We start from the raw sequence: 26,060 nt of genomic DNA on the forward strand, positions 1-26,060 counted from the left end.
CCAATATCCTTTATATATATATGTATGGCAATATAAAATGAAAATTAAGGTATGTAATAATTACCCAAAGGCATTCTAATATCCTCATTTATCAAAGAAAATTTTAACGATGCTCTTTGGCTAAGATCTGAAATTAGCATATTTTAGAAAGAATTTTTCAACAAGAAATGAAACAAAAAGGACTTTCTGCTTAACTTTGAGTTAACCAGAAAATTAAATTATTCAGAACACCCTGTTTCCCAAGTATCTCAATTACTCATGGTTCTATAATAATTTACCCTGTAATGCTGAATTACTAAATCACATGAACAACTATTAGATTTTTATAGGAATAAAAATTTCCAGTTCTAAGAGCTTTTAAACAAATATGAGTCAATATTATAGTGACCATAGACTTAAACGCCCACACCATTTGATGCTGTCATTTATATATGTGTTCCTATGTGTGTGCTCATAACCACAATAAACATTTATTAAGGTTCTGCTATATACAAGGCAATGTGCTGAGAGGTATGGAGAGGAGTCAAGGCCTAAGGAGGTTTGTTTTCTGAGCTCAAATGGTTTAGAGTCAAATAGGGCATATAAGACCCTAAATATAAAAGCCATAAAACAAAGTAAAAATTATAAGGTCTATAAAATTTATACATGTGATAATATAGGAAGTGAAAGAGAGAATTCAGCTGGCTAGCATTTAAGTAAAGCTTTGAAGGAGAAAGAAGGCTTACAGATAAAGTATGGATTAGATGAACAATCCATACTGTTGGAAAGAATAGCTCTTGAATAAGGGATTAATGAATAGTTACACTTGCTTGGTGTGCAGGTTACATGGAAGAAAAAAAATAAACATGAGTTTAGATATAGTGGCTGAGGCCCAATAATGAGTGGCTTTAAATGTCAAGTTTATAGCATTTGGAATTTATTCTGTAGCTAATAAGAGTCTAATGGGGATTTAGCAGGGAAAACATAAGTCTAGAAGCTTTGCTCTAAGACTTAAGGAAGGACAGCACCAAAATTGGAGTTACCTAATAAAAGGCTATTGTGACATCAAAGTCTACACAACCAAATGAGTGGTTCTTCATCGTTGTTCCTTCGGGAGACTATCTTATATTTCAACGATGCAACCACTGATTGAAAACATTTTTGGGGACGCCTCTTTTGAAACTGTCTAGAGAATCCATTTTACGGCTGGACGTGATGGCTGACGCCTGTAATCCCAGGCCAAGGTGGGCAGATGACTTGAGGTCAGGAGTTCGAGACCAGCCTGACCAACATGGTGAAACCCCGTCTCTACTAAAAATACAAAAATTTGCCAGGCATGGTGGCGTACACTTGTAATCCCAGCTACTCGGGAGGCTGAGGCATAAGAATCGCTTGAACCCGGGAGGTCGAGATTGCAGTGAGCCAAGATCGCACCACTGCACTCCAGTCTGGGTGACAGAATGAGACCCTGTCTCAAAAAAAAAAAAAAAAAAAAAAACAGAATCCATTATATACCAACACACACACAAATCCATTTTGTTGTGCCTCATTTGAAATTAAAAATGATTGTGCAATAGGAGCAACTATTTTTTTTCACTCAAACCTACCTCCAAATTACTTGGACTATCTCCAAAAATTAAATCTAACCTGAAAGGGTAGATCTTCACCATTTTGGAGGAAATTCTCTAGGAATTTATTCTCTAAATATAATTGCAAAATGGAATTACACAAAATAATTACTACATTTTAAATAAGATAGTGGTTGCCTCATGGAACTAGTTATGTTTGTACTTTCAATCCACAAACATGTATTTTAACTGTTCCTTTGTGATCCTTATTAGTAGTCCCAGGTATTGAAGTCATGATGGCAAATAAGCCATGGTGTCTTTCCTTGAGGCCCTCACAATCAAGGGGAAATCCACACAAGCAACCACAATATCATGGGGCATTTTGATAGAAGAAGAATCTACAGCAGGCATCTCACTCAGACTCAATTTTCAACCACCAAGTCCTGTCTCTCAAAGCTAAATTATGTGTCAACAAGAAATAAAGATAACATAGGAATGGCAAACTAAGATTTGGTTTGCTTTTTGGGAGGGAGGTGGTAGCATTTTCAAATGTAATTCTCTTTTTTCTCCCTCATTTTTGTAGGTAGTATATTTGTCCCATTTTCATCAAATAGCAGCTACCAAAGGCACCTTTCAAAAACCTCCAGGAATAATTCTGCTCCATAACATGGAATCTGTGTTGCCTTCTGATCATATTCAGGAAATCCAAATACTGGCCTCTTGCCTATAATTGATAACTTTGTCACAAAAACTTCCATAATGTTATTATTATCATTAAAGAGATAAAATAATTCCCAAAGTTAATCTGTCTGATTATTAAAATAATCTAAATTGCTATAATTTTGCTTACACATTGAGATATACAATATAATTTTATGTGTATGTACATATATAAAGCTAAACTGATATATGATTGATTTTACCGATACAAAAAATGAACGAACATCTGTAAATCTCATTACAATAAGATGACTCAGATTTATAGCTCTGCTGATAATGTTATTTAACCAATAAATGGTCTTATTCAAGGGGGATTTCACTTCACTGAATGCAATTAGTAAGGCTTCTTCTCAATTACATATTTTATCTAGTCACCTACATAAGCTAATTTCCTTGTATGAAGAAAAAGGGGAGATTATAATTCTGAGTCATGTTATTCTGTCTGTTTCCTTTTGTAAAGCCAACAGAGAATTTAGTCACCTTTCTTGAGATAGCAAGGATATAACAATGTCAGCAGCAAGAATAGCAAAGCACAAAATTTTAGACACCTAATAAAACCAGAGGAATACAGATAAACTCCTGGTTATGCAAAACTTATACTTCCTTGTGTCTTTTGGTCATTCAATTTTTTTTTATAACTAAATACCAAAAATTTAGTAGTGATTTGGAAAAATTTCTAGTTACCTGATTCATTAGACTACATTATTTTTCTGTCTACAACCCCATTTTTCTTCAGACATTATACCCAATTAACCCAAAATTGTCCATGATGGTTTGATGATCCTTCTACACATGTTCCTATTTTGAGAAAGCAACCCACACATCAAAACCTACTGCCACAGAATGGAAACAAGGAACGTACAATGCTCTATACAGGTAGAAACTCAGAGCATTCGGCCAGAGGTGCAAGAGAACACCATTGGCAGAATGTGAGGTTTGGGAAACCACTGTTTACAAGATGGGCCACTTTTTGTAATTGAAAACTTATCTAAGGTTAGTTAATTCTTGTAATGACTCAGATCACGTTAGGCACAAGACTTAAAAACCATACCATAAATAGGGATTTTCCCTTACTGTGGCAATATTTTGAAAGGGTCTAATTAGCAAGCAACTTTGGGTGAATTAACATGTTTAGGCATTTAGTACCATAGCACTTAGAAATCAGAGACCCAAGAAAGAAATGTTAAATGAGAATTTAAAATAGTTGCTTTTAATAATTAAAAGAATTTTACTTTTAACATTTCTTCTATCTGTAATTATCCTTATTTTAAATATATATATATATATTTTAAAATATTTAAAAAATTATAAGGCAAGAACTGATAATACATGATTTCTAGAATAGTATCTTGTGCTGGAGTATCCTACTAAATAAATGTGTGCCACATTCTCATAGCAAAAGCTCTAAAAGTAAAGCAGGTATTGATATGGTTTGGCTGTGCCTCCACTCAAATCTCATGTTGAATTGTAATCCCCATAATTCCCACATGTGGTAGGAGGGCCCTGGTAGGAGATAATTGAATCATGGGGACAGTTTCCCCCATGCTATTTTTGTGATAGTAAGTTCTCACGAGATCTGTTGGTTTTATAAGGGGCTTCCCCCTTCACTTAGCTGTCATCCTTCCCTTTCCTGCCACCATGCGAAGAAGGATGTGTTTGCTTTCCTTTCTGCCATGATTATAAGTTTCCTGAGGCCTCCCCAGCCCTGCAGAACTGTGAGTCAAACCTCTTTCCTTTGTAAATAACCCAGTCTTGGGTATTTCTTCACAGCAGTGTGAGAATGGACTAATATAGGTATTGACTTCAGGTTGCATTCAATCTTTCAGCCAAACAAGATATCTGATAATAAAATACTGCTTCAAGGTGCTAAACGGTACCCAAGTTGCCCGTTTTTTACCCTCTGTAGGCAGGTTCTCTTGAGAACAACTGAGAAACTTTGCCTTTAGATATCAAGGGACAAGATACCATTTTAAAATACTTTTAATTAAAAATAATAAGCAATATTAAAAGGTACTGAATTTAATGTTAGAAAACCTAGGTATCCTAAATTCACTGGATTTAAAGTCAGAACCTTTGCGTGATAGAAATCTCTGAGCTTCAGCTTACCCATGTAGAAAATGGTAAGGATCCTCCCCCCTCTAATTTGCGGGGTATTACACAAAAGGTGTCTGATTTGTGACTTGACTTGTCAAGCTGTGGGCTCCTATAAGACCTATAAGACCTCCAGAGAGCTCATGGTTCAGGGAACGGGGCAGCCTTAGAAACTACCTAGAGAAGAAACAGCCTTAGAAACTACCTAGAGAAGAAAATGGAGTATCAAGGTTCTGCTTTACCCTTAGCATCTCTGCTTTCATCTTTTTTACATAATGAGCTTTAGTGTTTACCTCTTTGCTCACCAAGTTTTATTCTACTCAATGCTCAATTCGAAGGCCGCCTGTATCATGAAGATTCCCTCCATCGAAACCGAGCTTCTCCTCTTATAGAAAGACCATGTTTATTAAACTCATTTGCTATTGTATGTTACCTTGTGTTATTTTTTGCATCTTTGTTTATATAGATTTTGTTTCCCTAAGTAGCCCAAATATTTGAGAGTGGTCCTACCATTGACCTTTGAAACCCCAGCAATCAGTACAGTCCCTATACATAATGTAGTGCCAATAATAGTGTGCTAAGTATGTAATTTTTTTTCTACTGCTTTTAGTTTTTTGCACAACCTACCCTACGGAAAAAATTAAACACGCCCTCTTTCCCACTTCAACTAAACTTTTTGTTTTCTTTTTTCCATGTTTCCAAACGATCTTGATGAGCAATCAACAAATATACATTGAACACTCTCTCCCTGCCGGGTGTCAGGATAAGCACTGAGGAACAAGGTCAACCAGACAGGTATAATACCAGTCTTCACTGAACTTACACTCTGGTGAAGGAAGTAGGTAAAAATGAAAAAGCAAATAAAATAATTGCAACAATTATTAAGTGTCTTGAAAGACATAAAGGAACTACTTTCAGACAATTCATTTGTAGTACAATTGGTAAAATTATGACAGGTCAGGGCAGCCCTCTGTGTAGACTATAAGATAAGCTAAATTGGAGAAAGGCAGAGGGAGTCGTTACATTTGCATAAGCATACAGTTTGTATAATTTTAATCCTGTGTAGTTTCAACTTTACTATTTTTTTTAATGAGCCTTGCTAACTTTAGATTTTAAGTCAAGCTATAAAATATGTATAACTGAACCTTATATACCTGATTCCCTCTACTGCTGATTTTGGGAAGAAAAAATAAACTTCCACATCTTCAGATTTCTCAGGAATCGCGCACCCCGCACCATAGCCTTTACTTGTGAGGAGTAGACTTCAGAAGGAAGTGGGTGCATGTGAGCGCGCAGGCAGACTAAAGGCTACAAAAGGGAGTGAAATATGGTTTCTCAGGGTGCCAAATTTTTCATAAGGTGCAAATGACTTCAAAGGATAAAAGGGGCTAGTATTTGAAAGGGTCGGGCTGCAGAAGGGGTAAAACTGATGAAGTCCCCAATTTCACTGTCTGGGGTTCACTGTTGATTCATTTATCCATTAGCATTTCGGGCTGGGAAGTCTTTGGTGTATACCAAAGGCTTCAACTCCTGAGGCCAGGGCCCTGTCCTGCTGCCTGCAGGCCTGGCATTACGTCAGCATATGGCAGGGGCTCAGCAAACACTTGCTGGGCCGGTGCCTTCAGCTTCACCCGAGCTGAGTCTGCTTTCCAGCCGCGCTGCCCGCTCTGCTCCCCGCACCAACTAGCCCGGGCTTGCTGCCCGCTAGGCTGACTCAGAGACCCTCCTCACCTCTCATCCACCCGCAGCCAGACAACCCACCTGGAGACCCCAGCCTCTCGAGTCACTGCCGGATGGCCGCGGATAGCTGCCGGGAGTTTGAGTCTTGGTCTCCTTGGTTACCGCGTTACCTCGGTACCCACAGCAACCAGAAAGCTGGGTTCTGCCACTGTCAGCCGGCAGAGGGCGAAAAGGAGCCTGCGAAATGAGAGAGAAGGGTGATCACAGGAAGGAAAGGGCGGAAAAACTCAACAGGCTCTGGAAGCTTTCCGCCAGAGAGGATCTTGGAGATTAGGTATGTGCTAAACCTGAGCACGTGTCATATTCCAAGCACGAGTGAGAGACTTATATGTCATATTTGATTCTTCCTCATAGCAAGCCAGCTTAAATCTAAAAAAATTAAGGCACAAAAAATTTGACTATCTTAATCCAAAATTACAAAGCTAGCAAATGGCAGACCCACAAATTAATTCAAGGAGTTTAGTCTCAGAACTCCCACATTTATGCTATGTTTAAATGATTTATCAAAGGCTACCATAGGCAAAGTCAATAGAGATTCCACGTCTCTTCATAAGTCCAGAACTCTCTTTTCTTTGTACCGAATACATGACCCGTGGAGTCTAACGTATATAAAACAAAAAGCAAAAGCAAATATATGCACACACACATACACACACACACACACATAGTTAACCCACAATTCTCAGCTCAACTCTTCTGTTCCTAACAAAGCTGTACCTGTAGTGAATTTATCTTTGGCTTCCTAAATATGCTGTTTTTTTAATCTTCCTTTTTAAATACTGCAAGTAGGATGTGTGGTTGGTACTGCACTGTATAGGCTTCTATACTTAACCACATCGCATCTATCTCGGTACCAGACTAACAATCCTAACTATTACAGTTAATGTACAAATCTTTGCACCCTTACTTTTGACATTACTATGCCTGCCAACACCCATTTAAAAAAAAAGTAATGATTTCACTTGGCATATTCAATTATATAAGATTATAACCACTATGGAGAAGAGAAGACAATGGTAGTCTTCTGGTTATGAGTCTGGGTTTTGCAGTCAGGCAGATTCGAGACTGAGTGCCAGTACTGCCACAACTTACCTGCTGTGTGACCATGAGCAAGTAACAAAGCCCAGTCTAACTGATTTAATGAGATAACAGTACACTTAGTCCATACGTAATGTAGTATGGAAGAGTAAATGAAACAGTAAATATTAAGTATTTAGCTCTAAGCCAGGCCCATATTGAGTGCTTAATAAACAGTAAGAAACAGTGATGCTGGTGTGGCTATGATGGTTGCTATTATCATGTTCATGGTATAACTTTACCAAGTCCTTCCTTTAACTCTAATACAAGAACAAGTTTCAAGTGGATGTGCAATACTACTGGTTTTCTTGTGCAGACTATTTCCCATACAGGGGTGTTCTTCAAATTACCAAAGATATTTTCAGCTTTCGTCCATTCACTGATCTATTTATTTATTTATTTATTCCACAAATATTTATTGAAAGTCCATTTCATAGATCCCAAAAATACTGGAGTGAAGAAATCGTCGAAGCCCCTCCTATTTTCAAACATATTTTAACAGGAGCAGAAAGGCAATAAACAAGTATAAGTGCATGTCAGCTGCTATGAAGAAAACTAAAGCCAAATAAAGAAATAGAAAATAATTGGGTTCTATTTTAGGGTAGATGGCCAGGCAAGTATCTGGATGCAAGGAAAGAGAAAGACATGGGCCATTAGAGCAAGAAACATTCCAGAGAGAACAGTAAACACACGTCAATTATGTCCCAGTAAAGATTATTTCGCAAATAACCTCTCCTCACTTCTACAAAGGACTTTTACTTCAAAAAGTGATTCTTACAATGCATTTACTTGCACAATAGTAAAATTAAACTCATAAAAATAATGTATAAAATATTCTTGCACTTTTTGAAAGCATTAAAAGAACATTATCTTATATTTAGAAAAATAGCTTATGCACAGTTATGAAAAGGCAAAGCAGAGACAAAAACTAAGCCTATGCTAAGTCACATAGTAAAATCAAAAGTATGAAGTGCTTGTCTTTCAGAATGATGATTAGTGACAAAATGAAATGAAACATGTCAAAACAATTACAGCTCTAGAGAGATGATATTCTCTCCACTGAAGCAAAATGCGTTTAACTGGCACACCAGCAATGCCACACACAGTTTACCACAACTATATCAAGAGCACAGTATTCCTGAGGGTTTTTCCAAACTCATGCTTTGTTGTGCCACTTTGCAGACAAGGTTTGAATACAAGTTTTGTGAACTGGAGATATTCAATTTGAAGAGATAAAAATCACCTGCAATGCAGAAATTAAGAGCACAGATTTACATGACTCATTTTACTAAGCTTGAAATAAGGGTCAGGGACTGTAAACAAGTATTATCCAAAACTTAGAAATAAGGTAAAGCCAAAAACGGCATGTCTTTTCAATGCCATACTAGAATACTGTTTAAGATAATCTGAGCATTACATGATATTCTAAAAAAAAGAGTGTTGCTTTTCTTATCATTAACTATTGATAAAGTCTCTGTGTAATGTTATATGTTTACTTGAAGATTTTTTCACCTGCATTTTTCATATCATTTGTATCCTAGATATGTAAATAATGTCTTTCCTTTAAATAAAATAATTCAAAGCTAATTGTTTTATTGCACTATACAACTTTAACCAGTTTTGTGTCTAACCTAGAAATCTCATACTAATATTTTATCTCAATTCCTGTATACAGTCAGCTGCCAAATTTTCTTTGAACCAGCTTTACCGTTCTAATAATTCCTTCCTTAATGAATTAAACTGTGTCACATCTATATTCTCTACTTAAAGAATATCTTGTTTTTAAGTATTGCAATTATATTTTGATAATACCAAACCTTTGGAAGAAAATGGGACAAATATCATATCTGCAGCTTTTCAGAAGTATTCTCTCAATTTCCATTTGCTCTTTGGCCCTTCAGATTCTTTTATAGGCAAAAGTTTGTGGGCATTTCAAGGTAGCAAAACCAAATTCCTACCATCTCTTTTTTTACAAGCCCTGAAATGTTGTCTTACTTTTACATGAAGCATCTACTTTCTTTATGCCTTGGTAAATGCTAAATATAACATCCTATTACATATGTATGGGGTTTTTCAACTTGTCAAGAAAACTAAGCTTTAGCGGCAACATAAAATTACAAAAAAGCTTTAGCAAAAACCTAAATTAGTATGATATAAATATATTTAAATGCATCCGAATGGCTAAACTTGAGGAAGAATAAAAAGAAACTTAGAGTTAAGGGGTGACATTGGCCTTTTATAATTTTCCTCAGCTTTGTAATTTCTGCCTCTCATCCATGACACAGAATTTCTCAGCAAATAAATTTTCATAACACAAGGCAATTATTACTGATGCTTCACAAATGGAGGAGAATCATCAGGGCCTATGGTAAATTTTCGATTCCTGCAATGTTCAGTGTCTTCCAAATTGAAAAATAAATGTATAGCCTTGTTGAATGAGCATAGTTACATTTAATCAACATTTATTCAACACCTGTTCTATTCCAGGCAAGGCCCTAAGATGGGTACAAAGGTGAGCAAAGACACCATCTCTGTCCTTGAGTAATTCAAGTGAGAGTTTACAACTAATTAATATGTAATGTATTAAGAACTACTTTCAAAAAGAATGGGAGCATTACATGTTTGTGGCAAGGGCAGAATTTCTGGTTGGTTCAAACATAATACATGTGGCAAAAAGATAAGAATGAAAAGTTGTGCTAGGAGCACATTAAAAAGCACTTTGAATGTTACCCTACTCACAATGGAAACTGTGAAATTTTCTTTTCTTCTCTCCTCTGAATACCCTCAAATAATTTTTAAAGCAGATCTTTAAGCATCTCAGTATGTGTATAGCAGCATCTTTCAAGGGTAATTCTGGTGGCAATGTAAAAATAGAGCAAATGGAAAAGAGGAAGACAAGAGATGCTTTTAAAATATGGTTATATTAGTCCAAGATAGAAATAATAAGTCTCAAATAAATCAAGGCAGAGGGCAGAGGCCAAGTTAAACAGATTCAAAGGATTTTGTAAACTCCCAATAGGGCTTGGAAACCACGGATATGTGGTTAGCTAGGAATATGGGACAGAGCTGCTGATCCCTACATTAGATAGCTTGGTAAATAAGTAGATGATACTGATAACCAGCCCTGGAAGAGCAAGAGAATAAATAAGCTCACAGAGAGTGGGGTCAAGAAGGCAGGGCAGACTGAATTTTTACTTTTGCAATAGCAGTAGGGAGGAATACAAAAATATAACATAGCTCTAGTTATTTAGGAGATAACCATATGTATTAGGTTACCATCAGCATGTAATCAGATAGTAACCAGAGCTAAAGGAAAAGTTTAAATTGTCTAAGGAGTCCTCAGAGAAACTTCAGAAGACATGGTATTGAGAGAGGCATTCATTCAGCATTCCTAAAATAGACCAATATCAAACCCATATGTGACCTTCTTTATCCAGCAGTGTTTTTACTGCAGGGTCTCTGCAAATGAGGTTGGCAACCTGAATGAATTTATTCCTGTAATCATCTATTCTTCTCAGTGTTCTTATGCATTTACTGCAGACAAGCATGCACTACATCAGCTGGTAAAAAAGAAGAACTAGCACTGGTCATTGAAGCTCACATTGCCAATATCAACATTCCTAATACACAACTTTTTAAATTGTTTGTGTATATATGCGTCCAGAGAAGGTAAAGATACAATTCACATGATGGAGTCTTTAGAAAGTCAGTTTCAAAAAACAGAACACTTTATTTGAACATAAATAACATTGTTTTCACTATAACCTCAATTTAATACAATCATATGTCTCTTAATGATATGTTCTAAGAAATGTGTGATTAGGTCATTTTGTCATTGTGCAAACATCAAAGAGTGAACTGACACAAACCTAGATGTTATACACCTAGGCTATTTGGTACAGCCTATTGCTTCTAGACTATAAGCCCTTACAGCATGCTACTATACTGAATACTATACACAACTATAACACAATGGTCAGTATTTGTGTATCTAAGCATATGTAAATGCAGAAAAAGGACTGCCAAAATGCAGTATAAAAGACAAAAAAAATGGAATACCTATATAAGGCACTTACCATGATTGGAGCTGGCAGAACTGGAAGTTGCTTTGGGTGAGTGAGTAGGTACTATAGACTTTATAAACACTATAAACTTAGGCTACACTAAATGAAAACAAAAATCTTTTTCTAAATATAAATTAGCCTTACCTTCCTGTAACATTTTTACTTTATAAACTTAGAATTTTTTAAACTTTTTGACCCTTTTGTAATGACAACTCAAAACAAACACATCGTACAGATGTACACAAATATTTTTTTCCTTATATCCTCATCTATAAGCCTTTTTCTATTCCTTCTAATTTTAAAACTGTTTTTGTTAAAAGCGGAGACACAAACACATGTATTACCCAAGCCCTACAGAGAGTCAGGATCATCAAGACATCCCCAGGCGATAAGGAATTTTTCAGCTCCATTATAATCATACGGGGCCACCATTGTGTATGTCGTCCTGTCATTGACTGAAACTTACGTGATGCATAACTGTATAAGGTTAATGTTTCTTAGTTCCACCCAAGGATTGTTAAGCAGATATGGTAGACAACAATAATCTGCCACTCTTCCTCCTGCCTTTGCCTGCCAATAATCTGTCAGTCTTGGCAGCCATGTTTCATTATGTGACCCAACCTACCCTTGTAATGGTTTATTGAACAGGAGTCCGAACTGAACCAGTCAGATACTCTCCTGTGAGAATAAGAGACTGAGATTGAGAGAGAAAATCATGGGGCAAAAATAATCTGTCATTTGGACAGAAGAAAGAAAGAAAGGATAAAAGGTAAAAAAAAGAAAAAAAAAAGGAGGGAAGTAGAGGCAGGGAGAGAAGGAAGCAAAGATGAGAGACAGATTTCAGATTTTCTGGAAATTTTCCCCTTCCTGAAGACTAGCTACATCCAAAAACGATACACTCCTGTATCTTTAAAATAAAATTCCCTTATTAATTACTTAAACTACGATGGATTGTTTTGGTTGTGCAGAACAGAGAACCTTGACTTAAATGACTACCAGAAGAACCATAAAGTAAAGCCAAAGTAACTTTCTTTATAAGGAAACTCCAAAGTATAGATTCCCAGATAATTCTTTTAAACAGCAGTAGATCATTGATCTGTAACTCTCATAATTGCAAATTAATATTCTTGCATAGGCATATACAGGGGAGTTGTTCTAGCATGCTTTTGAAGTCATCTCCTCAAAAAAAGCTAAAATCTCGTTTATATTTTAATCACTTAAGTTTCTTAGTTTATTTGCTTTAAGTTTAGCTGTGCCAGTTTTGCTAGCAAACAATTATTTATAATTGATATAGCTTTAGGGAAAAGCTAATCTTAAAAAGAAAAAAGCTGGCATTTCAGAAAAAAAGTCATTTATTTCTGGTCTTTGCCAAGTTTCAATAAGTGTGTCATACTGTCTTCTTGAGATTTATGCACTGTTTGCTGCACTTCATTTGGAAAATTTGCATTTTTCTCTTATGCACTCAAGCTGGGAGGCACAAAACAAGAGTTACAAGGTTTGTTTGACATGAGATGTCTAACAGTAATTTTCTTTCATCAACTTTATTCTCTTACAGTTCCAATCCCCAAGGGCAGATTTTTCATTAGATTTTGTAAAATATTTTATAATAACTGCCTTACCTTTGGGAAAGCTACTACCACAATATTTCAAAAGATTTGTCACAACTTTGTCCATAAGAAAGGTATCATTCTTATGCCCATTGTGAGTTAATATTACCCATGTACCCATTTTCACATTAATTCAGAAAATTATAATGCACCTAACATGGCTAGCTTTGGTGAAGGTAATGCTCATTCAGATATTCACCAAACACTTATTAAGGACCTACTATGCTTTAGGCATTCTTACAGATAATGGGCATAACTATGAACAAGAAAGATTTGTATTCTGTCCTTGTGAAAAATATAGGCTACATGAGGGGCACAGACAAGAATTCAGAATAATAACTGCTAAAACTGTGAGAATATTGTCAGAGAAAGGATAGTTGCTCAACAGTTGGGGCTCAAGAAAGACTTCTTAGCATAATCTATAATGATGTTCAATGTAGCATAATGATTTTCAGTCACAATGATGTTCAATGTTGGCCTAGTTTGTTGCATAGGAACATCATACTGGTATGGAGCGTGGGTGAAATTAGTGTTCTAGATAGAAAAAAGAAAGCATATACAGATTTCCCTGCAGTGAGTTAGAATATAAGCATAGAGAATCTAAAAATTTCTAGCATTACTGAAACATACAAGGGACTCAAGAGACATGGAGAAAGAGAGAAGAGGTGGAAGGAAGTCATACAATTCCACGAAGGGAAGATTCATTAAGAGGTCATCACTGTTGTATAGGAGATACTAATGGACTAGGCCAAAGCAGAGGAAGCAAAGCTGAAGGGAAGTGAAAGGAGCTATTAGTTATCAAAATCTTATCAATGGACTTGGAATTAACTAGATGAGAAGCTGAGGAGTGAAGGATGACCCACGGGTATTTATGGGTCTGAAGATACAATTTAAAATGATTCAAACTATGCTGAATTAAGGAACATTCATTTATTAATTTAAACATGCCATTGGATACCTGCCATATGCCAGGTATTGTTTTGGAAGCTGGCACCTTGAACACAAATAACAACCTATTTGTTTTCATTAAGTTTCTATTTTATTGGAAAGAAAAATATACACCGGTTTTAGTTTATTTCATCAAGAGAATAAAACAGATCAACAGACACCTTTCTAGGATGGGATCCTATTTTAGGTAGAATAGTCACAGAAAACCTATCTGAGTGACATTTGCAAAGAGCCACGTTAAATGAGGAGCAAGCCATGCGAAAGTCTGGAATGTTTCTAGAAGAGGAACATCAATATCCTAGGGTGGAACAAATGAGAGTGTGGTTTAAATGTGGTAAAAATGTCAGGAGATAAGACTATGTGGAGGGATAGGCAGTAAGATAGGAGACGAAGGCTCAAATAAGGGGTTTGTATCCCATGCCAACTAATATAGAGAGTTATGAACAAGCTTTAAACAGAGGAGTAACAACTGATTTATATTTTTATAAGATAACATTGGCAACCAGAGGACATTGGCTATAGAGAGTTAAAGACAGGGAGATCAGTGAGAATGTTAATGCAATCTTCCAGAAAAGACAATCACTAAGTTATGGTATTAAGGACTCAATCACTGCATTAGAATGCAAGATGGCTACTATGACACGATCCAACATAGCAATAGATTAAACACAATAAACATTGACCTCTCTCTCACTTAGCAAGTAAGTGAACACAATCCAGAATTTAGTTGTGTCCAGAGGGTAAAAGGTACCTAGGCTCCTTCCATTGCACTGTTCTCCCTTTCTCAACATGTCACTTTGTATTTACTGATCTAAGATAAATGACCCAGCTCCTGCCATCAAGCTAGTGGTCAAGCCAATGAGACTCAAAGAAGAAAGACAGAAAATGAAGGCACACCCGTTTGTTTATTTAATAATTAATATGTGAAGATCATGTCTTAAATTTGCATTTCTTTTATAATAAGCTTCAACATTTTCTAATGACCATTTGTATTTCTATTTTTGAGAATTGCCTCTTTTCTTTTCTTTTTATTTTACTTTATGTTCTGGAATACATGTGCAGACTATGCAGGTTTGATACATAGGTATACATGTACCATGGTAGTTTGCTGCACCTTTCAACCCACCATCTAGGTTTTAAGCCCCACATGCCTTAGGTATTTATTGGTCCTAATGTTCTCCCTCCCCTTGCCCCCGACCACCTGACAGGCCTCAGTGTGTGATGTTGCCCTACCTGTGCCCATGTGTTCACATTGTTCAACTCCCACTTATGAGTGAGAACATGCAGTGTTTGGTTTTCTGTTCCTACGTTACTTTGCTAAAAATGATGGTTTCCAGCTTCATCCACGTCCCTGCAAAGGACATGAACTCATTCTTTTTTATGGCTGCATAGTACTCCATGGTGTGTGTATATGTGCCACATTTTGTTTATCCAGTCTATCATTGATGGGCATTTGGGTTGGTTCCAAATCTTTGCTATTGTAAATAGTGCTGCAATAAGCATATGTGTACATGTGTCTTTATAGTAGAATGATTTATAATCCTTTGGGTATATACTCAGTAATGGGATTGCTGGGTCAAATGATATTTCTGATTCTAGATCCTTAAGGAGTTGCCACACTGTCTTCCACAATGGTTGAACTAATTTACACTCCCACAAACAGTGTAAAAGTGTTCCTATGTCTCCAAAGCCTTGCCAGAATCTGTCATTTCCTGAATTTTTTTTTTAAACACATTTTTGATATATTGCCCAGGGGAAAAGGCTGGTTACAAAATAGAGTATTATCCCAATAATGTACACACATTTATGCATACAAAAACATCTGGAAGAAGATACATTAATACATTAACCATAGTTATTTCCATGTGGTAAGAGTGTAGGTAGTTTTAATTTTCTTCTTTGTGATTAATTTTTTTTTCAAATTTTCTTTTTTTTATTATTATACTTTAAGTTTTAGGGTACATGTGCACAACGTGCAGGTTAGTTACATATGTATACATGTGCCATGCTGGTGTGCTGCACCCATTAACTCGTCATTTAGCATTAGGTATATCTCCTAATGCTATTCCCTCCTCCCTCCCCCAACCCCACAACAGTCCCCAAAGTGTGATGTTCCCCTTCCTCTGTCCATGTGTTCTTATTGTTCAATTCACATCTATGAGTGAGAACATGCGGTGTTTGGTTTTTTGTCCTTGCGATAGTTTACTGAGAATGATGATTTCCAATTTCATCCATGGACATGAACTCATCATTTTTATGGCTGCATAGTATTCCATGGTGTATATATGCCACATTTTCCTAATCCAGTCTATCATTGTTGGACATTTGGGTTGGTTCCAAGTCTTTGCTATTGTGAATAGTGCCACAATAAACATACGTGTGCATGTGTCTTTATAGCAGCATGATTTATAGTCCTTTGGGTATATACCCAGTAATGGGATGGCTGGGTCAAATGGTATTTCTAGTTCTAGATCCCTGAGGAATCGCCACACTGAGTTCCACAATGGTTGAACTAGTTTATAGTCTCACCAACAGTGTAAAAGTGTTCCTATTTCTCCACATCCTCTCCAGCACCTGTTGTTTTCTGACTTTTTAATGATTGCCGTTCTAACTGGTGTGAGATGCTATCTCATTGTGGTTTTGATTTGCATTTCTCTGATGGCCAGTGATGGTGAGCATTTTTTCATGTGTCTTTTGGCTGCATAAATGTCTTCTTTTGAGAAGTGTCTGTTCATATCCTTTGCCCATTTTTTGATGGGGTTGTTTGTTTTTTTCTTGTAAATTTGTTGGAGTTCATCATAGATTCTGGATATTAGCCCTTTGTCAGATGAGCAGGTTGCGAAAATTTTCTCCCATTTTGTAGGTTGCCTGTTCACTCTGATGGTAGTTTCTTTTGCTGTGCAGAAGCTCTTTAGTTTCATTAGATCCCATTTGTCAATTTTGGCTTTTGTTGCCATTGCTTTTGGTGTTTTAGACATGAAGTCCTTGCCCATGCCTATGTCCTGAATGGTAATGCCTAGGTTTTCTTCTAGGGTTTTTATGGTTTTAGGTCTAACGTTTAAGCCTTTAATCCATCTTGAATTAATTTTTTTATAAGGTGTAAGGAAGGGATCCAGTTTCAGCTTTCTACATATGGCTAGCCAGTTTTCCCAGCACTATTTATTAAATAGGGAATCCTTTCCCCATTGCTTGTTTTTCTCAGGTTTGTCAAAGATCAGATAGTTGTAGATATGTGGCGTTATTTCTCAGGGCTCTGTTCTGTTCCATTGATCTATATCTCTGTTTTGGTAACTGTACCATGCTGTTTTGGTTACTGTAGCCTTGTAGTATAGTTTGAAGTCAGGTAACATGATGCCTGCAGCTTTGTTCTTTTGGCTTAGGATTGACTTGGCAATGCGGGCTCTTTTTTGGTTCCATATGAACTTTAAAGTAGTTTTTTCCAATTCTGTGAAGAAAGTCATTGGTAGCTTGATGGGGATGGCATTGAATCTATAAATTACCTTGGGAAGTATGGCCATTTTCACGATATTGATTCTTCCTACCCATGAGCATGGAATGTTCTTCCATTTGTTTGTATCCTCTTTTATTTCATTGAGCAGTGGTTTGTAGTTCTCCTTGAAGAGGTCCTTCACATCCCCTGTAAGTTGCATTCCTAAGTATTTTATTCTCTTTGAAGCAATTGTGAATGGGAGTTCACTCATGATTTGGCTCTCTGTTTGTCTCTTATTGGTGTATAAGAATGCTTGTGATTTTTGTACATTGATTTTGTATCCTGAGACTTTGCTGAAGTTGCTTATCAGCTTAAGGAAATTTTGGGCTGAGACGATGGGGTTTTCTAGATATATAATCATGCCATCTGCAAACAGGGACAATTTGACTTCCTCTTTTCCTAATTGAATACCCTTTATTTCCTTCTCCTGCCTAATTGCCCTGGCCAGAATTTCCAACACTATGTTGAATAGGAGTGGTGAGAGAGGGCATCCCTGTCTTGTGCCAGTTTTCAAAGGGAATGCTTCCAGTTTTTGCCCATTCAGTATGATATTGGCTGTGGGTTTGTCATAGATAGCTCTTATTATTTTGAGATACATCCTATCAATACCTAATTTCTTGAGAGTTTTTAGCATGAAGGGCTGTTAAATTTTGTCAAAGGCCTTTTCTGCATCTATTGAGATAATCATGTGGTTTTTGTCTTTGGTTCTGTTTATATGCTGGATTACATCGATTGATTTGCTTATATTGAACCAGCCTTGCATCCCAGGGATGAAGCCCACTTGATCATGGTGGATAAGCTTTTTGAAGTGCTGCTGGATTCGGTTTGCCAGTATTTTATTGAGGATTTTTGCATCAATATTCATCAACGATATTGGTCTAAAATTCTCTTTTTTGGTTGTGTCTCTGCCCGGCTTTGGTATCAGGATGATGCTGGCCTCATAAAATGAGTTAGGGAGGATTCCCTCTTTTTCTATTGACTGGAATAGTTTCAGAAGGAATGGTACCAGTTCCTCCTTGTACCTCTGGTAGAATTCGGCTGTGAATCCATCTGGTCCTGGACTTTTTTTCGTTGGTAAGCTATTGATTATTGCCACAGTTTCAGATCCTGTTATTGGTCTATTCAGGGATTCAACTTCTTCCTGGTTTAGTCTTGGGAGAGTGTATGTGTCAAGGAATTTATCAATTTCTTCTAGATTTTCTAGTTTATTTGCATAGAGATGTTTGTAGTATTCTCTGATGGTAGTTTGTATTTCTGTGGGATCGGTGGTGATATCCCCGTTACCATTTTTTACTGTGTCTATTTGATTCTTCTCTCTTTTTTTCTTTATTAGTCTTGCTAGCAGTCTATCAATTTTGTTGATCCTTTCAAAAAACCAGCTCCTGGATTCATTAATTTTTTGAAGGTTTTTTTGGTCTCTATTTCCTTCAGTTCTGCTCTGATTTTAGTTATTTCTTGCCTTCTGCTAGCTTTTGAATGTGTTTGCTCTTGCTTTTCTAGTTCTTTTAATTGTGATGTTAGGGTGTCAATTTTGGATCTTTCCTGCTTTCTCTTGTGGGCATTTAGTGCTATAAATTTCCCTCTACACACTGCTTTGAATGTGTCCCAGAGATTCTGGTATGTTGTGTCTTTGTTCTGTTGGTTTCAAAGAACGTCTTTATTTCTTTCTTCGTTTCGTTATGTACCCAGTAGTCATTCAGGAGCAGGTTGTTCAGTTTCCATGTAGTTGAGTGGTTTTGAGGGAGTTTCTTAATCCTGAGTTCTAGTTTGATTACACTGTGGTCTGAGAGATAGTTTGTTATAATTTCTGTTCTTTTACATTTGCTGAGGAAAGCTTTACTTCCAACTATGTGGTCAATTTTGGAATAGGTGTGGTGTGGTGCTGAAAAAAATGTATATTCTTTTGATTTGGGGTGGAGAGTTCTGTAGATGTCTGTTAGGTCTGCTTGGTGCAGAGCTGAGTTCAATTCCTGGGTATCCTTGTTAACTTTCTGTCTCGTTGATCTCTCTAATGCTGACAGTGGGATGTTAAAGTCTCCCAATATCATTGTGTGGGAGTCTAAGTCTCTTTGTAGGTCACTCAGGACATGCTTTATGAATCTGGGTGCTCCTGTATTGGGTGCATATATATTTAGGATAGTTAGCTCTTCCCGTTGAATTGATCCCTTTACCATTATGTAATGGTCTTCTTTGTCTCTTTTGATCTTTGTTGGTTTAAAGTCTGTTTTATCAGAGACTAGGATTGCAACCCCTGCTTTTTTTTGTTTTCCATTTGCTTGGTAGATCTTCCTCCATCCTTTTATTTTGAGCCTGTGTATGTCTCTGCATGTGAGATGGGTTTCCTGAATACAGCACACTGATGGGTCTTGACTCTTTATCCAATTTGCCAGTCTGTGTCTTTTAATTGGAGCATTTGGTCCATTTACATTTAAAGTTAATATTGTTATGTCTGAATTTGATCCTGTCATTATGATGTTAGCTGGTTATTTTGCTCGTTAATTGATGCAGTTTCTTCCTAGTCTCAGTGGTCTTTACATTTTGGCATGATTTTGCAGCGGCTGGTATTGGTTGTGCCTTTCCATGTTTAGAGCTTCCTTCAGGAGCTCTTGTAGGGCAGGCCTGGTGGTGACAAAATCTCTCATCATTTGCTTGTCCGTAAAGTATTTTATTTCTCCTTCACTTATGAACCTTAGTTTGGCTGGATATGAAATTCTGGGTTGAAAATTCTTTTCTTTAAGAATGTTGAATATTGGCCCCCACTCTCTTCTGGCTTGTAGAGTTTCTGCCGATTGATCCACTGTTAGTCTGATGGGCTTCCCTTTGTGGGTAACCTGACCTTTCTCTCTGGCTGCCCTTAACATTTTTCCCTTCATTTCAACTTTGGTGAATCTGACAATTATGTGTCTTGGAGTTGCTCTTCTCGAGGAGTATCTTTGTGGTTTTCTCTGTATTTCCTGAATCTGAAAGTCGGCCTGCCTTGCTAGATTGGGGAAGTTCTCCTGGATAATATCCTGCAGAGTGTTTTCCTACTTGGTTCCATTCTCCCCGTCACTTTCAGGTACACCAATCAGATGCAGATTTGGTCTTTTCACATAGTCTCATATTTCTTGGAGGCTTTGTTCATTTCTTTTTATTCTTTTTTCTCTAAACTTCTATTCTCGCTTCATTTCATTCATTTCATCTTCCGTCACTGATACCCTTTCTTCCAGTTGGTCACATCGGCTCTTGAGGCTTCTGCATTCTTCACGTAGTTCTCGAGCCTGGCTTTCAGCTCCGTCAGCTCCTTTAAGCACTTTTCTGTATTGGTTGTTCTAGTTATACATTCGTGTAAATTTTTTTCAAAGTTTTCAACTTCTTTGCCTTTGGTTTGAATTTACTCCTGTAGCTCAGAGTAGTTTGATTGTCTGAAGCCTTCTTCTCTCAGCTCGTCAAAGTCCATCTTTGTTCCGTTGCTGGTGAGGAACTGCGTTCCTTTGGAGGAGGAGAGGTGCTCTGCTTTTTAGAGTTTCCAGTTTTTCTGCTCTGTTTTTTCCCCATCTTTGTGTTTTATCTACTTTTGGTCTTTGATGATGGTGATGTACAGATGGGTTTTTGGTGTGGATGTCCTTTCTGTTTGTTAGTTTTCCTTCTAACAGACAGGACCCTCAGCTGCAGGTCTGTTGGAGTTTGCTAGAGGTCATTTCCTGACTTTTTAATGATTGCCATTCTAACTGGTGAGAGATGGTATCTCATTGTGGTTTTGATTTGCATTTCTCTAATGACTAGTGATGATGAGCTTATTTTCATGTTTTTGGCCACACAAATATATTCTTTTGAGAAGTGTCTGTTCATATCCTTCACCCACTTTTTGATGTTTTTTTTCTTGTAAACTTAAGTTCCTTGTAGATTCTGGATATTAGACCTTTGTTAGATGGATAGATTGGAAAAATTTTCTCACATTCTGTAGGTTGCCTGTTCACTCTGATGATAGTTTCTTTTGCTGTGCAGAAACTCTTTAGTTTAATTAAATCCCACTAGTCAATTTTGGCTTTTGTTGCTATTCCTTTTTGTGTTTTAGTCGTGAAGTCTTTGCCCATGCCTATGTCGTGAATGGTACTGCCTAGGTTTCTTCTAGGGTTTTTATAGTTTTGGGTCTTATGTTTAAGTCTTTAATCCATCTTGAGTTAATTTTTATATAAAGTGTAAGGAAAGGGTCCAGTTTCAGTTTCCTGCATACGGCTAGCCAGTTTTCCTAGCACCATTTATTAAATAGGGAATTCTTTCCCCATTGCTTGTTTTTGTCAGGTTTGTCAAAGATCTGATAGTTATAGATATGTGGCATTATTTCTGAGGCCTCTTTTCTGTTCCATTGGTCTATATATCTGTTTTGGTGCCAGTGCCATGCTGTTTTGGTTACCATAGCCTTTGTATATACCATAGCCTTGTAGTATAGTTTGAAGTCAGGTAGTGTGATGTCTCCATCTTTGTTCTTTTTGCTTAGGATTATCTTGGCTATACGGGCTCTTTTTTGGTTCCATATGAAATTTAAAGTAGTTTATTTTTTCTAATTCTGTCAAGAAAGCCAATGGTAGCTTGATGGGAATAACATTGAATCTATAAATTAATTTGGGCAGTATGGCCATTTTCATGGTATTGATTCTTCCTATCCATGAGCATGGAATATTTTTCCATTTGTTGTGTCCTCTCTTATTTCCTTGAGCAGTGGTTTGTAGTTTTCATTGAAGAGGTCCTTCACATCCCTTGTAAGCTGTATTCCTAGGTATTTTATTTTCTTTGTAGCAATTGTGAATGGGAGTTCACGCATGATTTGGCTCTCTGTCTGTTATTGGTGTATAGGAATGCTTGTGATTTTTGCCCATGATTTTGCATCCTGAGACTTTGCTGAAGTTGCTTATCAGCTTAAGCAGTTTTCGGGCTGAGACTGTGGGGTTTTCTAAATATATAATTATGTCATCTGAAAATAAAGATAATTTGACTTCCTCTCTTCCTGTTTGAATACCCTTATTTCTTTCTCTTGCCTGATTATCCTGGCCAGAACTTCCAATACTACATTGAATACAAGTGGTGAGAGAGGGCGTCCTTGTCTTGTGCCGGTTTTCAAAGGGAATGCTTCCAGCTTGTGCCCATTCAGTATGATATTGGCTATGGGTTTGTCAACAATAGTTTCATTATTTTGAGATACGTTCCATGAATACCTAGTTTATTGAGAGTCATTCGCATGAAAAGATGTTGAATTTTGTCGAAGGCCTTTTCTGCATCTATTGACGTAATCATGTCGTTTTTGTCATTGGTTTTGTTTATGTGATGGATCACATTTATTGATTTACATATGTTGACCCAGTCTTGCATCCCAGGGATGAAGCCGACTTGATTGTCATGGATAAACTTTTTGATGTGCTGCTGGATTTGATTTGCCAATATTTTATTGAGGATTTTTGCATCAATGTTCATAAGGGATATTGGCCTGAAATTTTCTTTTTTTGTTCTGTTTCTGTCAGGTTTTGGTATCAGGATGATGCTGGTCTCATAAAATGAGCTGGGGATTAGCCCCTCTTTTTCTATTGTTTGGAATAATTTCAGAAGGAATGGTACCAACTCCTCTTTGTACCTCTGGTGGAATTTGGCTGGAAGTCCGTTTGGTCTTGGGCTTTTTTTGGTTGGTAGGCTGAGAATTGCCTTTTTGGAACATGACTGACTTTTAATTGTTACCATTGGTCTGTACTGTAAATAAAGTCATCTTTCTTTTAATCAAATTTATTCAGATATATATACTTTACATACAATAAATCACCAATATGTTAAATTTTACATTTCAATGACTTTGACAAATATATGCTGTATGTCTGTGTAACTACTACTAGAATGAAGATATACTAGAATTTTATATATAGATAAATCAAGTATATAAACATATATAAATCAAGATTTATCTATATCTAAAATCCTATAAAGTTTCTGCCTATCCCATCCACTTGAAATCAATACTCTCACCTACACGAAGCTCCAAGATAAACACAGATATATTTATCTATACATAAAATTCCCAAAAAGTTTCTGCCTACCCTATGCACTTGCAATCAATATCCTCACCTACCTGAAGCTCCAAGAAACCACTGATCTGCTTTTAGCCACTAAGGAATAATTTTTCTGGTTTTAGAATTCATTATAAATGGAATCACACAATTTGTATTCTCCCGTGTAAGTCTTCTTTAATTCAGCATAACGTTTTTGTGATTTACCCATGTTAATATGTGTATCACCAGTTTGTTCCCTGTCATTACTGAGGACTATTCTATTGGATAAATATAACATAATTTATTTATATAATTACTATTTAATGAATATTTAATTGTATCCAGTTTGTGTCTATTATTAATAAATATGCTGTAAACATTTATGTGCAAGTCTTCGTGTAGAAGCATTGTCATTTCCTTTGGATGAATTGTTAATTTCTCTGGAGTAAACATCTAGTAACAGAATTGCTGAGTAGTATGGTAAGTTTATATTTAACTTTATAAGAAACTGTCGAACTGTTTTCCAAAGCATTTCCACCAGCTATGTATAAAGTTCTAGTTGCTGCTCCACTTTTTTAATAAGCATGATCTGAAAGTTGCATGATGGCTTCAGCCTATATCCCATTGAAAAGAGATTAGTCATTGAACCCCATCTGCCTCCTACAAAAGGAGCTAGAGATATGGTCTGTAGCTGAGATGCCAGGTGCTCATCTAAAACTCATGGTTTCTATTAGACAGAAAGAAAGACAAAAAGAAAGTGTCAGTGACTGACTTCATTTGAAGCAGAGGAATTAAAACGGGCTTCCAGATTTTAGGTGGATGTTAATGCTGTTAACTGATTTGACATGTTAAATTTGAGATGTTAAACATCCAAGTGAATGGGTAAGCAAACTGTTTAGTGTACCAATCTGAAGTTCAAGGCAGAGATTAAAGCTGGAAATATAAACTTGGGGATAATCATCATATGAAAGGAACTTAAAGCCATGGGATGGAATGAGGAATAAATGTAAGATATTGTTCCCATCCAATGATGCAATGATTTCATGAACTATTTTCAGAGACCAAGATATAAGTATAACTAGAAGAATGTTAGCTAGCCTAAAACAAAACAAAACCCCTTTTTGCCCCTCTTCCCCTGGGCAATGGAGTACACCACTTAAGGATTACATTTTTCAGCCTCCCTTGCTGCAAAGTCTAGCTATATGAACAAATTCTTACCAGTGAAATTTGAATGACATAGTCTCCCTGCCAGTCTGGATGCTCATCTTCAGAGAAACCCTATGTAAAAGGAAAAATTAACTTCTATGTTATTTAAGCCACTATATTTAGATTTTGTTTAGCAGCTTAAGCCCCTTTTAGCATCTTAACCAATTCATGAGGCATATCAAATAATTTCTTAAGTAACAAATTTCCATTGCTACTTATTTTATTCATTTTTATTGATTTTATCACGATCTTGCTTATTTTTTAGCAAAAATTGCTTATTTGGGTTTATTTTTCAAAGAGTGGGTTCAGTTGCTAGTATTTATAAACTGCTCCAAGAAATAAAGTAATAATGTTATCTTGCAGAATGTTAATAAATATTTTCTTCACGTACTTGTGATTCTTTCCAGTCATTGCCTCAATTAGTTCTTGATGCTAGAGTGAAAATAAAAGTTAATGTAGTTGTTTGTGTTTCACTGAAGAAGAAACTAGAGATATTAAATTATTTATCCATAATAGCAAACCAAGTTAATGGAAAAGGTGGAAGTAAAATGCAATTATCTCACTTCTATTTTATTGAACTATTAGATTACAAGTCACAACTAATTAAAAACATGATACAAGAGCTAAAGCTGCATAACCTTTTTATGGTGAAGACAGCCTAAAAACTACCCTTCCACATGTTTTGCATTTTACATCCATAAAATGTTTCTTGTAAAATTATGCTTATTGGACTTTTTCACTAAGTTTAAATAGATGTAAAATACATACAGATAGATAAATGAAAATGTAGAAAGTATTTTAAAAGTAGAATATATATTTTATCCAGATTTTCCACACATACCAAAATCTGTTTATATCTGGATGTATTCTCTTTCAGTCCTTTCCCTATTTATATAACTAATACTTTACTTTTTACATAACTATAATTAATTAAGTATAAATTCAGATGGCATTTAGTATATACAGTGTTTCTCAACAAAAGTGAAATTCAGCAGAAATCCATTGGGTGGAGTTGTACTATAACTTAACGTTTCAAAGGGTTTTTCAGTGTTCTCTTTTAAATTTTTTCCTCAATCTTTACGTAGCTAATGGCTAAGCAACATTTGCTATTCGAAGACTTTAAAAATGTTTTATCCCCACTGGAAATAGTTGGAGATTTTTGGCTTAGGTGTTATTTTCTTTCTGATTGTATCAAGTAGAAGCCACATGCATACGGACACAATTTAGGCTTTAATAATCTTGACAAAGAATACAGTTGCTTATTTTCCCCCAAAATAAGCAGATTAGAGAGGTTAAGTAGAAAATAACAATTGACTTGATAAAAAACGCTGCTCTGTCCTTTCATCTCTCAAACTCATTTTTTTTTCTGCCATTGGGAAGAGAGGTAAGAATCTAATATTCCAAATCCTCTGAGACAAAAGGTTACACGCCCCAAGGAAGCAAGCCTTCATTAATGTTGATTCATTCTAATAGATGGTACAGAAAGCTGCCAAAAACTTGACATATTGAGAAATTAGTTCCTCAATAAAAGGTTTATTCCTGCATGCAAAATCAGG

The 26,060-nt window shown here is 36.3% G+C and overlaps 1 protein-coding gene and 1 long non-coding RNA gene across 6 annotated transcripts in view; one reads left to right on the top strand and one right to left on the bottom strand.

The window, feature by feature from the left end:
* Positions 1 to 6,203, bottom strand: part of ZBBX (zinc finger B-box domain containing) — a 141,049-nt gene extending 134,846 nt beyond the window's left edge. For all 5 annotated transcript variants that reach the window (XM_054552947.2, XM_054552945.2, XM_054552944.2 and 2 more), the window contains exon 1: positions 6,120 to 6,203. The gene's annotated coding sequence lies outside the window, so the exon portion shown is untranslated. The remainder of the gene's footprint in view (positions 1 to 6,119) is intronic.
* Positions 6,204 to 6,214: 11 nt separating this feature from the next.
* The window catches only part of LOC129058711 (uncharacterized), a 46,116-nt gene continuing 26,270 nt past the window's right edge, over positions 6,215 to 26,060 (top strand). Inside the window, exon 1 of the long non-coding RNA XR_008524016.2 lies at positions 6,215 to 6,372. This is a non-coding gene — a long non-coding RNA (uncharacterized LOC129058711). The remainder of the gene's footprint in view (positions 6,373 to 26,060) is intronic.

This window comes from Pongo abelii, chromosome 2 (assembly GCF_028885655.2).
Source record: "Pongo abelii isolate AG06213 chromosome 2, NHGRI_mPonAbe1-v2.0_pri, whole genome shotgun sequence".
Lineage (NCBI taxonomy): Eukaryota > Metazoa > Chordata > Mammalia > Primates > Hominidae > Pongo > Pongo abelii.